At 30.7% G+C, this 15,329-nt stretch overlaps 1 long non-coding RNA gene across 1 annotated transcript; it reads right to left on the reverse strand.

Annotated features, from left to right (window-relative positions):
• Window positions 1-9,585: 9,585 nt before the first annotated feature.
• On the reverse strand, window positions 9,586-10,932 carry LOC124420182. Its single transcript, XR_006941089.1, has 2 exons — window positions 10,766-10,932; window positions 9,586-10,684 (listed from the first exon to the last, which is right to left on the reverse strand). It is a non-coding gene; the product is annotated as an uncharacterized LOC124420182 (long non-coding RNA).
• Between the last annotated feature and the right edge of the window lie 4,397 nt (window positions 10,933-15,329).

A 15,329-nucleotide genomic window follows, 5' to 3' on the forward strand; every position in this document is an offset into this window, starting at 1 on the left:
CTAAAAGAATTCAAACAAATTTGAAAAAATCCAATTTGCTTTGAAATTTTTTATCTGGCAATTTAATTTTTCTTATCAAACTCACAAACCATCACAGGGTGTATATACATATTCTTAAAACTTCGGAGCATTGTTATCCATACTTAATTTTTAAGTAGGTAAATCTATCGGCTACTTATGAAATTTACACCTACTTAAATATTTTATACATTTTTATTTTTCTAGTTTGACATTTTAATTCAAGCTTTTATAAAAGCTCAAAATAATTAAATTCCAGTGCTGGAAATTGTGTTTTTAGTAGTTTTAATTGGGGTTTATTTAGGTTTTAATCAATGGTAATTTTTGATTTGTATGGAACTTAGTTAGTTAGTTTGAAAGGAGGATGTATAAACATCAAATCCGAAGAAATACACCTAGGCCTCTATTGGGCTTGTTGTGCGCTCCTTAACCAGTGCCACGGGTGGGAATCGAACCCACCACCTCCACCACCAGACTAGAACACTAACCACTAACCTACCGGAGGCCACTAACCTATGGAAAAACCAATGAAATTCTGGTAGTTTTTGAATCAAAAACCAAATAAGAGTTTTGTGTAATAAAAAAATTTTGAGAATTCTAAAATTTGCCTTATGCAAAAATTTATCAAAGGATTTAGACAGTGAAAAATCACTGTTTCCAACTAAATAAGCAAAGTTTTTGAGTTATAATATTATTTTCGTACCCCTTGAATCGCACTATGTGACCACAAAGCTAATTTGTTTATACCCTAGACTACTATAGTGGTGAGGGTATTATGCGTTTGGGCTGATGTTTGTAACACTCAAAAATATTGGTTCTACACCCACCTTAAAATAGGGTTCTATAGTTTTTCGAGTTTTCGACTTTTTTCGAATTTTCGACTTTTATTTACAAAGTAGAGTTTTCGACTTCTTTCATAGACGATAGTCGAGAGAGATATCGACTTTTTTGGAGCAAAATAGTCGACTTCGACTATCGACCTTTTTCGATTGTCGAAAGTCGATTGTTCGAAAGTCGATTTAGCTAAGCCCGTCCGTCTGTATATGTAAGCTTCCAGCGCACTTTACAGGTCGCAGTTTTTCTTTTGACCCAAAGACGAACGCTATTCAATGGTTGGTTCTCTCCGAATTGCCGTTTGGTTTCATAATTACGTTAAATGTCCTCGCAAAATTTAGTTTAATAGAAGATCAAAATTCACTTTTGAACACTATAACACGATTAAAATCTACATAAATAACTTTAAAATAGACGTACATAAATTCCTCTACCAACATTTATAGGGATATGTCCATTTTTATATCTACTCCTATGAGCCCACTTGTAAAAAATCACTTTTTTGTCAACAATAAGTAAAACAAAATCAATTTTTATACCCTTCACCTTCGTGAGAAGGGTATATATAAGTTTGTCATTCCGTTTGTAATTTCTATAATATAATTTTCCGACCCTATAAAGTATATATATTCTGGATCCTTATAGGTAGCGGAGATGATTAAGCCATGTCTGTCTGTCTGTCCGTCTGTCTGTCTGTCTGTCTGTCTGTCTGTATGTTTGTTGAAATCAGTTTTTAGAAGACCCCAGATATCTGCGAGATCCGAATCTTCCATAATTCTATCAGACATACGACCGGCAAGAACGCTATTTAAAATCAGCAAAATCGGTCCATAAATAACGGAGATATGAGCAAAAAACCGAGACAACCTCTGAAAATTTCATATAAAATTTAGATTTTTTTATTCATGCTCAGACAGAAACTGCAAAAAACAAAAACAAAATACATAACAATACGGTAAATATTGTTATTGTAATTTGTTTATAAAAGCAAAGCAGAGCAAGAGCAGCACTAATGTTTTGTTATTGGCTAGAAATATGAAATTAAGTATGTAGAGCCTGGATTAAGTGAGAACCTATAAAAGGGGACTTTCTGGTACTTTTTCGTTCTTCAAAAGGTATTTTTTGAAATTTCTATAATATTGAACCTAGAAACATGAAATTAAGTATGCATGGCCCGGATTAAGTGAGGACCCAAACAAGGGGAGTTTTTGGTACTTTTTCGTTTTTCAAAAGGTACTTTTTGCAATTTCTACAATATTGAACCTAGAAACATGTAATTAAGTATGTATGGCCCGGATTAAGTGAGGACCCATAAAAGGGGACTTTTTCGTTGTTCAAAAGGTACTTTTTGCAATTTCTACATTATTGAACCTAGAAACATTTAATTAAGTATGTATGGCCCGGATTAAGTGAGGACCCATAAAAGGGGACTTTTTGGTACTTTTTCGTTCTTCAAAAGGTACTTTTTGCAATTTCTACAATATTGAACCTAGAAACATGTAATTAAGTATGTATGGCCCGGATAAAGTGAGGACCCATACAAGGGGACTTTTTGGTACTTTTTCGTTTTTCAAAAGGTACTTTTTGCAATTTCTACAATATTGAACCTAGAAACATGTAATTAAGTATGTATGGCCCGGATTAAGTGAGGACCCATAAAAGGGGACTTTTTGGTATTTTTTCGTTGTTCAAAAGGTACTTTTTGCAATTTCTACAATATTGAACCTAGAAACATGTAATTAAGTTTGTATGGCCCGGATTAAGTGAGGACCCATAAAAGGGGACTTTTTGGTACTTTTTCGTTCTTCAAAAGGTACTTTTGCAATTTCTACGATATTAAACCTAGAAACATGTAATTATGTATGTATGGCCCGGATTAAGTAAGGACCCATAAAAGGGGACTTTTTGGTACTTTTTCGTTTTTCAAAAGGTACTTTTTGCAATTTCTACGATATTAAACCTAGAAACATGTAATTAAGTATGTATGGCCAGGATTAAGTGAGGACCCGTGAAAGGGTACTTTTGGGTACTTTTTCATTCTTCAAAAGGTACTTTTTGAAATTTCTATAATATTGAACCTAGAAACATGTTATTAAGTTCATATATCCCGGATTAAGTGAGAACCAGTAAAAGGGGTATTCTTGGTACTTTTTCGTTCTTCAAAAGGTACTTTTTACAATTTCTACAATATTGAACCTAGGAACATGTAATTAAGTTTGTATGGCCCGGATTAACTGAGGACCTATAGATGGGGACTTTTTGGTACTTTTTCGTTCTTCAAAAGGTACAAAAGGCTTTAAACACATCATGGTGAAGGGTATATAAGATTCGGCACAGCCGAATATAGAACTCTTACTTGTTTTTAATAACTTGTTAACTTTTGCCAATGAATGCAGTTCATAATATTTATGCTGAAACTTTTTTCTGTGTAGTCTCCTGAAAACCAGTGTTAAATTTTAAATCGGGAATAAAACCGATTACTTTGGATTTCATGTGAGCAATCCGTTTTTATACCCGCAATCGAATATTGATTTTGTCATTTCGTTTGTAAAACATCGAAATATTACTCATAGACCTCATATATATTCTGGGTCCACGTAATATTCTAAGACTATCTAGCTATGTCCGTCCGACTTTCTGTTGTTTAAAATGGGTAAAATCGGTCAATGTTTTCACATATCCCGAATAAAATGTACTCCCGGTATATTTTGTAAAAAACTTCAAACATTCACAAATTCGTTGATTATGAAGAACATTTAACAAAAATTAGCATAAGTCAGTTTTTTTGCTGATAAAACTTAAATTCTTAATTATACCGGACATAGGCCACAATTAATACTACCCTCCATATAAGGACCTCCTCAGGAAATTATTATAATGCGTCTTAAATAACTGTATAGTAGAGTGTCGTAGGAACAGTCTTTTTAAGATTTTTATGTAGGAATACCTCTCAATCGATGCGTATTAATGTAATAAACACGAGAAAAATACAATAATATATATTTTTTGAAAGTTCCTCAATTTGTTACTTATCTCTACGGAGCACTAGGTCTCTTCCTTCAACCTAGCCTCAGGGCAGTACCAATAAATTATGATTTCACTAACATTACAGAAACTGACAAATTTACACTACATTGAGACATGATCACAACAGGAGGTAGATGTTTCTCCAGCCGCCCAATCATGGTTACTATTTCCTCATATCTCCTACAGCAACCCCACAATAGCGCTCGCTGTTCACCTCTTACCTTCTCTCTTCCTACCCTTAAACAAATAAAATTAAGCCATCATTTGTTTTTTTTATTAAAATTTCTTAACAAACATTTATTCTTAGTTTCCTAAGATGCTTATCTACCTTGTTAATTGGACTTATAATAATATAATAAAAATACTTATATTTTGACAATAAAGACAATGATATACTATATATACACAAATTTAACGAAATAACGTATTACTTCACTTATTCTTAAGGGCCCTTCAGACGATCACACTTTACGTACGACAAGTCTAATGAAAAAGTAAAATGAAGTTCCATCCGTATAACAAAAAAGAGAATAAAAGTCGTATGATTTATATTTTGTGTGTTTACACGATTGGTATAAAACAATTAAGTAAAAAGGCAGATGAAAACAGCTGTTTCACTTTTTTATACGTGTTTACATAAAAATACATCCCTGATCTAATGAAACCGGCTTGTTTTTTGAATCATTTCAAAAAATGAAGAGAGCAATACGACTGTCAAATTTTCCATCTGTATTCTCTCTCAATGTGTGATGGTTTGATTACATACACAAAATTTTGACAGATCATATTACTTGTGTGATCGTGTAAAGCCGGCTTTAGCGATATTCACAATAGATGACATCAGGCGTTTCTACATGCCACAGGAAAAGACCCTTTTCCAAAATAAAGCGTTTATTCATCTAGCACAATATTGCCAGATCACCGATCTGATTCACCCTATCTAATCTTCTTGATCCTGTTCTAAAGAGCTCTTTAACTCGGGAGGGAAATATAATAATATAAAAAAATTAAAATTCGAATATATATTTCGTTTTATTTTGGAATAGATATTTCTACAACCTGACGATTTTTTATCTTCTTGCGAGGAACGCTAATCACAAACACATACATATGTATGAATATATTTTATAAATAAATTAAACTTAAAACTAATAAATGCTAATGAATAATCTTAACCCTAAATTCTAATATGTATATTTTTCTTACATTAGTATGGTTACCTGATGTTTTAGGAGAAGAGGGGTGTATTAAAATTTTTGGACAACCTTCCCAGGAAGAGTATGGTTACCGTAAATAGTTTAATCTGGTCCTGCTCCAGATAGAAACCAGTCTTAAGCTGTTTGGTCGGAATTTAAATAAACATTTGACCAGAAAAATCGCTACAGCGATGGAGTTCGACATAAACATGATATGTATGATCCAAATCCCTTCTATCCCACATATAGTATCATAAATGACCCTATCCTTCCAAACATTACCCCGATGTTCATATTAATATCCTAATTACTAAACACAGAAAAAATTATCAGTAGTTTATTTTCAATTAAAATGTTTTAATTTTCTTTATTTTTTATTTAAACAAATTTTTAATTGTCTTAATTATCTCGTTTTTTGAAACTGTTTGAAACTTAAGTATAAAATTTTGATTAAATTTTTAATTAATTCAATTAATTTTTTAATTGATTGAAAAAAATTTTCTGGCCTTCTTTTCTATTTTAGATTTATTTGTAATATTTCATTTTGAATTTTTGTGCTAGCAATATTTCTAATTCTTAAATAGTCAATAAAATTATAGGCATATAACGTTCACGTTTCTTGACAATTTATGAAACACATAATATGTTAAATTGTGACAATAAAGTGATAATTTTTGTAAATGCTGAAGGCATTGTTAAAGGTCTAGTATTCCTTTAACGTTGTTTGTAATCGATTAATAATTTGATTGTTTTAATCACCTTCTTAATTGATTTTTAATAAAATATCTATCAAACAGTTTATTTTATTTGATTAATAAATTAATAAAAAATAAATTTTATATTTATTAAATATTTAATTTATACAATTAATGAATTAATCAATGTTAAATCTTATCTCAATTATTGACATTAATTGTTTTGATTAATTCGTTATTTGGAAAAAATATATATATTTTTATTTTTTTACAAATTTGGTAATTGATATCATCATTTTGGTTATAGGTGCAAAACTTGCTTGATACAATTATTTTCATAATTAAAACTCATTTTCAGTTTTTTCTGTGAAACAGAGATTACACAAAAAAAGATCAATTGGAAATCGGTTACAATGATAAATATTTAGTTGAATTAATTAAAACTCTACCGCTGTTATTAAAAATCTGTAAAAATAACTAATTTTCTATATTCAGTACTAAAAACCATAATTATAATCGAATTGTGGTTTTAACAATTTCCATGTCAATAATTTAAACTGAATTGTATTAGTTATTAAATTTTTTCAGTAAATGAAGCCGATTATTATTTAGAATTAAAACGTCAGAACATCGAATATTAATTCATATTTTATTGTAATTATTTTAAAATATACATAATCCACAAATTGGGTTTTAATAAATAATATTTCAGGTAATTACAATAAATTCAATCCAGATTACATTACATTTTCAGTCTTATTGCATATTTTAATGTTAAACAATAATTACAAATATTATTTCAATACCAATCGGCTCAGAATCACTTTCTGAGTCGATTTAGCTAAGTCCGTCTATCTGTCTGTGTGTCCACGTAAACCTTCGGCGCACTCTACAGGTCGCAATTTGCAAGATAATTTTGCACATACTCCTCTCTTGGTTCAAGGACGAACGCTATTAAAAATGGTAGAAATCGGCCCATTATTTCGCCTAGCCCCACCCGAATCGGGCCTTTAGGCTCATAATTATGTTAAATGTTCTATTATGTCAACAGAAATCTGCAAAACTTAGTTTTATAAAACGATAAATGATACTACTAACTTTTCTCATTTGACGCTAGCACCCATACAAACTCCCCTTCAGAAAATGTCTTGAAGGTCAAAATTCACTCATAATTTCTAATAAAACGATTAAAATCTACATAAATAACTTTAAGGTGGACGTGAATTCCACTACCAAAATTTATAAGGATAGCCCCATATTTACCTTACTCCCCTATAAGCCCTCTTGTACAAAAACTCTTTTCTTTGTCAAGAATACGTAAAAATATTAGGCCAAAAAACTTCCTGCGCCTCGAGCAATTCTAAAATGCTTTCGTTCGTTATTTTTGAAAAATAATTTTTATAATTTCTATAACAAGCAATATAATTTTCATAACAAGGATTTAAAGGACAATGTTGTATTTAAAGCAATGTAATACAAATGCAAAAATGTTGACAAAAATATTTATTTTTCTTATATATAAAAAGTCAAATTTATACAAAACTTTATTTCCTTTGGTGCGGGAACTTTTTTTACGATCGCAGGTATAAACAAATTAAATGCTTTATTATTAAAAATATAACTAACATTTTGACTGGTAGAGTATCATATGTCGGCCATGCCCGACTACACATTCATACTTGTTTTTATATCTTAAATAACTTTTTAAAATTTAATCGCATTTTATAGTAATATTTGTAGGTTAATATGTTTTACATCTGAATTAAAATTATTAGGAATCGGCACTAAAAAAGCCGATTGAAAGCAAAAGCTTTTTAAAATGAATCAACAAGGTCGACTTGGCTTTATAAAGGGTTAGGTGGTCCATGATATATATTATCTTTTTTTTCTTAATAAAATTGCTGTTTTGGTCGGCGGATTCCAAATTTGTAGACCGTTGTTCTGTACAATGCATCCAAATCAATAAACTATTTCGATATTTTGTTAGTTTCCGTTTTATATGACGATATGATACTTTAAGACACCTCATATAATATAGAACTTTGTTGAAACAAATCCCGAATTTGAAGTTATGCCAGTGTTGCAGGTATTTAATTATAGTGCATATTATTATAAATTATTTAAAAAATTGATGAGTTATTTCCTGTTTCACCTAACCTCTTTTAGGCTATGTCTGGATATTAAATTTTTATGCAAAAATCCAATTGATGGAACACAGACAAAGCCTAGTAGAGGCTAGATTCATACCAAGAATATTTTTTATTCATGTTCACGTCAAGAAAATAATTAAATTCTTACGACAAATAAAAAAGTACAAATTTTGCTTTCATTTTTTCTTGATTCACTTTCACTTTATTTATTTTTGTTTTGTTGCATGCGATAAGTGAAATATGCGCATTTCATCACGAACGAAAAAAATCCCAAAAAAAAATTTGGCTGATAACTGATGGTCGACGGTACAAAAAAAATAATTCCAACAGATAAAAATAATAAAAAGTTAACAATGACAAACAACAACAAATAAATTCCATGCCGTATCATTAAATGCTGTTAGTACGATTGTTATTGGACAGCAACAAGTATGATATTGTGTAGAATATCACAAACTGCAAAAACCTAAAACAAAAATATTTTAAAGTTCAAGTTCAAAGATTTTCGGTACGAGCGCCAGCAACCGAACGATGCCAGTCGAGAGCACAAAAAACAACAAACACTGTATTTGTCGATATGTAGATATGTGCTGTTGCCGCAAACACAAATCTTACAGATCGTGCAAAAGTAGAAATTATTTGTATTGTTGTTGTTATTTTCGTTTACTGGGGCCTCTAATGCAGCGCCAACTAATTTGTTTTATTTGATTTTCATCCAATACGTACATATGAAAGTGTGATTTCTTTTGTTCTGCTCACGAAATACCAAACAACGTCTTTACGCTCTAAAAGTCTCAACCAATAATTTCGTTTCTATCGACTACAGTACAGATACTTGCGTGTATGAACGTACTTTACTCTTTAAACACTCTCATCCACAAAATAATCAAAAAACATGGAACTATTTTTACTTTATTGTACTCTACATCCATGAGTAATGTCAATTCAGCGATTTTTTTCTTAGCTCTATTGAAGCATTATTTCATTGCCTATTTCCAACTCATTTGCTATATATAATAAACTCTAGATTAAAAACGAAAAATTGAAGAAATAAAAGCATAATTTTTAACAAGTTTACATTCTGTTTGCATTCCGATGCTTTATATTTTGAAAATATTGTTTCGATTTTAAATATCAGAAAATAAAAACAGAAGTAATTAAAAACACAAAATTGAATTCGTGGCATTCATCAGGTAATTTAAGCTCTAAAACATATAGGAATTTTTTGGGGAAATTCACTAAACAGTCAACGTAAGGTAAAAATTCATGAACATGAAAACATTGACAGTGCTCAGTAGTCAATGTCAAGTGCAAGTTCTTGCAAATGAAATAGTTGCATTTGCAATTGTGTTTTAATGTGGGGAGCAAATGTTGTCTGGTGTCTCTCTCGACCTCTACATTAGGTTTGTTTAGTTTTCTCTATATTGTATGTTGGTATGGTTGTGTTTGTCATATCTCAGTATTGTTTGGTTTTCTATTATAGTTAGATTCACCACCTCCCACCTTCCCACTGAATGGGTGTGAGTGATCGTATATCTACGAAGAATAAATCGTGGATGTTGAAGTTTTTTATTGTTGCTAAGGCTTTTTCTTTTTGTTGTTGTTAGTGTTGGCGCCGGTAAAAGTAATCCATGTCAGTAGAACACTTTCGATTTTTATTTACTATTTTTTGTTTATTTCTCTATTTTTATTTCTTAGTTTCTTTTCGGTTTGTTGTTGCTAGTTTTATTTTTTATTTTACTTGTATGTGATTTTTTGTTTGTTTTCTATTGCTACTTTTGAACGTGCGAATATTGAGTGTGCTGTTGTTCATGTTGTATTTTTTTAATAGTGCTGCTGCTTTCTAATCCACCTGTGATAATAAGTTAGATCATTTAAATTAAATAGTTCACTTGTGTGCAAAATGTTCTCAAATCGGTATTTTGTTTAATTTCTACTGTAATTAATGGATTTTCACTTTATTATTCTTGTTATTTTGATTTTTTTTTTGTAATTGATCAGAAAAAAATAAGCAAGACAAAAACAGGGCGTTGCCTCCTTTTAAAATAATTTCACTTTTGTTCCATTATCATGATGCAGCAATGTATATACATTTTCGTACATATATGTATGTATGTATGGATGTATGTATATTTGGTATGTACATATGTATGTTTTTTTAAGTACATACTTCGATTTATGTATTTTGATCGTTATGTCCGTTAACATCGACCGATTGATCTTGACACTCGCACAGCACTCGTTTTAATAAACTCGAGTTTAAAATGATTTTTAGCTTTTATAGTCTGTGCTGCAAAATTCTCGCAAATTTCATGTGTGTTGTTTTCATTCTTCGTCCGAATTTGAGTTTTTTCACTTTTTATTAAATTTCATGTTTTCTTCGTTTAACTTTTTATTTATTTTTTTTTATTTTATTTTTGTGAATATCGTTGTTGTTTTGTTTGTTTTCACAATCTGGTCGACGTCGCCGTATGTAGAATGAGTCTTTCTTTGGAGTTTTACTGACTGATCGCATTTTTTGTAGTCTTGATTGTCGTTAATCGTCGATGTCGCCTTCTTCTTGTTTGTTTGATTGTTAGTGTGTTGGACTCTTTATTCTTTGCAGATGTGGTGCAGCGACATTCACATAAATACAGATCCAGGCCCAACACTTATAGAGTCTTGTATAAATTAAGAAAGAATAAATATTTCACCTAAAATATATGTACACTCCACATATGCGTTTTCTCCATTTTGCGAATTTTAAAAAGTACGGGTTGAATTTCTGCGAAAATTAAAATCTGTTGTCATCAGTTATAAACGCTAAAATCGTCTTTATAACTTCAACATTTAATGAAATACATACATATATAACGGTTAATTGTTGTTAATTTGTTAATATTTTTTACACTGATTATACTTTTCAAGATTACTTGAAGAGGTTAAAGTGTTAGTATCGTCGTTATATGGCGATTTATTGTAAATTGCTGTATTTTTTCGAATGCATTGACTATATCATACTGCTGCGCAGCTTTTAAACTAAAACGGAAAGAAAAACAAATAGCATTATATAATTTGGAAAAATTTTTTTGAGTGTTGCTGCTGGATTTGAACAAAACTGGAAAGTCAAATTTAGAAGTTTGCGATGGCAACTTATGCTTATAGCAAGTAAGAATTCTACATTCGAATATGTGGCGAATCTTATATACCCTTCACCATTGTGTGTTAAAAAACACTTTCTTCGAGCTCAACATGCTTTAATTCATGTTTCTAGATTCAATTTATAGAAAATTCTAAATGTACCTTTTGTAGAACGAAAAAGTACCAAAAATCCCCTTTGATGTGATTTTATCTAATCCGGGCTATACATACATAATTTAATATTTCTTAGTTCATTATTATAGAAAACTCAAAAAGTACCTTTTGAAAGGCGAAAAAGTACAAAAAATTTCCCTTTTATGGGTTCTCATCTAATTCCGAATCTAAATACTTAATTTCATGTTCCTAGGTTTAATATTATAGATAGAGTCCGACCGAACTCAAAATTTCGTTCGGTTCCGAACACAAAAGTAATACATTTATAACATTTAAAACCAAAATATGAACATCCGAAAGATTTTTTGAAAGAGTCTTTAATTAGCAATTGGGCCAATTATCAACTAATTCCGAATCCCAAAGAGTGATAAATTTCTAATAACAAACTATTTTTGTGAAATGCATATATCTCAATACATTTATTTTTGGTTTTTAAACGATTCATTGACAATGATATAATTCTCTGTAAGAGCACGCAGATAAAAACATGGCTGCGGTTAAAATTATGATTGTAGTATAAACATGTTATCGTTATTGTAACAATTTTAAAATATCATATTATGATTAAATACCGTCAAAATATTGTATCATGATATTTTTGTATGTATCATAATATTGTTATACATTATCATATTACGATCCAAGGTTATCGAAATTTCGTTTTAAATGTGTATCGAAATCAAAATAAATTTTATCGAATCAGTAAAATTACAGTTTCTAAAAAAATAAAAATATATATATATAATATAAAGATAATATAATTACAATACTTAACACAATTCGCAAATTTCAATTTACCGATTTATATGAAATTTCGGTTCATAAAAAGTTTGAGTATAATTTCATAAAAAATACTAGTATTTTTAAGCCTGTTATGAACGTTAGTCATTTTCTAAAGCGAACATTATATGGAGGTTATGTTGAAATGTAAACCGATTTTGATTATTTTGAATACCAATCAATCTGCAACAATAGTTTAGGTCCTATCGTTCTTTTAAGAGACTGACTGACTGACATGGCTAGATCATTTAAGAATAAGGACCTAGAAAATTTCAATATTACAACTGAGATCAAAGATTTATAGTCGAAACTATATAATTCAAATTAAATGTTGTTGTGTAACTTTTCTTAGCTTTTTAATCACTTTCTGGTTAACTGTTTTTCAAATCAGCCGAAAAAATGAACAGTTGAAAAGGCGTTTTGTACCTATAAATTGGAAATTTATTGTACAGCCAGGATAACTTCTGATAACTTCTGTTAACAAATTTTCAGCATTTTTAAAACTGTTTGATGATGTAAAAATATGATAAATAAACATTTTATTTTAATTTTTAAAACTGATGATGTAAAAATATGATAAATAAACATTTTATTTTAATTTCGCCGAACACCGACCATTGGCCGAACCTCACTGTTTACCGAACTCCGAACCCGTACCCGAACGTTCGGTCGGACACTAATTATAGAATATTCAAAAACTACCCTTTGAAGAACGAAAAAGTACTAAAAAGTTCCCTTTTATGGGTTCTCACCTAATTCAGACTCTACATACTTAATTTCATATCCCTAGTTTCAATAGTATCGAAAATTCAAAAAGTACCTTTTAAAAAACGAAAAAGTACCAAAAAGTTCCTTTTTTTGGCTTCTAACTTTTTGTTTTTATTTTTTGCTATTTCTGTCTGAGCATGAAAAAAATCTGAATTTTTGATGAAATTTTCAGAGGTTGTCTCGGATTTTTGCTCATATCTCCGGTATTTATGGATTTTGCTGATTTTAAATCTCGAAAGCATGTCTAACAGAATTATTGAAGATTCGGAACTCGCCGATATCTGAGTTCCTCTAAAAACTAATTTCAACAAACACACAGACGGACATAGCTTAATTAACTCCGCTACCAATATCTCCGGTATTTACGGATTTTGCTGATTTTAAATCTCGAAAGCATGTCTAACAGAATTATTGAAGATTAGGAACTCGCCGATATCTGAGTTCCTCTAAAAACTAATTTCAACAAACACACAGACGGACATAGCTTAATTAACTCCGCTACCTATAAGGATCTAGAATATATATACTTCGGTCGGAAAATTATATTATAAAAATTACAAACCAAATGACAAACTTATATATGCCCTTCTCACATCCTCAATCAATACCTCTAGTATGCCAGGACTATAAACTGGTGATGTCAAATGTATCCTTGGCTTCGCCTCGGAATGATTTGGCATGAGTTTGCCCTTCTCACATCCTCAATCAATACCTCTAGTATGCCAGGACTATAAACTGGTGATGTCAAATGTATCCTTGGCTTCGCCTCAGAATGATTTGGCATGAGTTCTAAGCAGAACACCGTATAATCTGGCACTACGGGTGGCCAGTTCCCCGCAGGAATATGTCCTGGCTGGTCAGTTGGTTGAGGTTCCTTCGGGGACGTAGTGGCTGTGGTTTAATACCCAAAATCGCGGGGAGAGAATGTTGGTTTATGGACTGATATATTATATACCTAATGGGTTGGATAATACTCTCTTCGAACAGGTCTGTGTACAAAGCAGCATATGCTGGATTCCTAAACCCGATCGGTATCTCTTACCGTTCATGTAGTGGAACGCCAGTATATGCTGGGGAATTGTCAGGTCATTATTCAATGGTTTGCCTGTCATCCCGTAGATCGATCTTTATGATCATGGGAATCTTTATGATCAGTAGTGTGGTTGCGCGGACTTTAAGAGGTTAAGGAAAGTACTGGAATGGGTCATTAGATGATGGGGATTACATTTTGAATAATGCAATTCTTTCATGACATCTAATCAATTTGCCACATTCTTATTGTGTTATGAACGTCAATATTTCAAGGCAGAATGTCGATATTTTCAAGCAATTTAATTTGGATATTTTTAATAAGTGAGGATCGAAACGTTGAAAATACGCTGAAAAATCTGATAAGAGGTCTTTTATGTTTTTACATGAGTATTCGTAAGTGTAAACCCGATTTCACTATTAATTCTTTATCGGGTTAAACTCTGACGACAGTAAAGTCGAATGTAGTAATGCAATTTGAACAGTTTTTGGATGTAATCGAGTGTTTTTACCATATATTTGGGCCATTATCCAGATTTTTAAGCGTATTTTCACTTATTAAAAATATCCAAATTAAATTGCTTGAAAATATCGACATTCCGCCTTGAAATATTGACCATCCATCAATACTATCCGTGCTAGAGAAAAGTTTATAACGCATATTTCTCATCAGAAGGCGATGATACAAAATACTAAAATTTTTGCATTCGAAAATATTATTTTTTAATAAATATATTCCTTTAGTTTATTTTTTTATTTTTCTTAAGTAAAATTAAGTATATTTCTGTTTATATTAGTTTAAAAATATCTTCACTAAATACAGATTTAAAAGACATAAATCTTTTTGGAATATGGTTTATAGTTTAAAAATTCTATTGACCCTACCCTTATGTAAGATAACCATCAGAAAATTACTTCAATGATCACTACTGACTTAAAAACGATGAAATTCGTAATAAACGTGATTGTTTGAATCATAATCGTTCTACAAAATTTTGCAAGTATCGGTTTATAATTGACCCTATCCCGATAATTGACAATACCACATATATAACTTCTCTTATAAAAAACTTGTTTATGGTTATAATAATTGGATAAAAACGATTTGATTTTAAAAATTATAATTTTTTAATTCTGAAGAGCATTGTCAATAGTTTTATATACAGAAAATATACTTTATTAATCGTTCATTATTCCCACCATTTCCGAAAATTACGAAAACACTTTTTAGTCATTACTAAATAAGTTTTGCACAAATAATCCTTTTTATACCTTACACCACTTTAGTGGGGAGGGTTATTGGGTTTGTGCTTAAGTATATCAATCGGCTTAGAATCATTTTCTGAGTTGATTAAGCTTTGTCCGTGCGTCCGTCTGGCTGGCTGATAATTTGATGAAATTTGGACCAAGCTTGTTTTTTGGCACAAGGACGAAGCCTATTGAAAATGGTTGAAATCAGTCCATTATTTCACCAAGCCCCCATACAACCGTACCTCCCGTTTTGGGCTTTTTATACCATAATTATGTCAAGTATTCTA

Source organism: Lucilia cuprina, chromosome 5 (assembly GCF_022045245.1).
Source record: "Lucilia cuprina isolate Lc7/37 chromosome 5, ASM2204524v1, whole genome shotgun sequence".
Taxonomy (NCBI): Eukaryota; Metazoa; Arthropoda; class Insecta; order Diptera; family Calliphoridae; genus Lucilia; species Lucilia cuprina.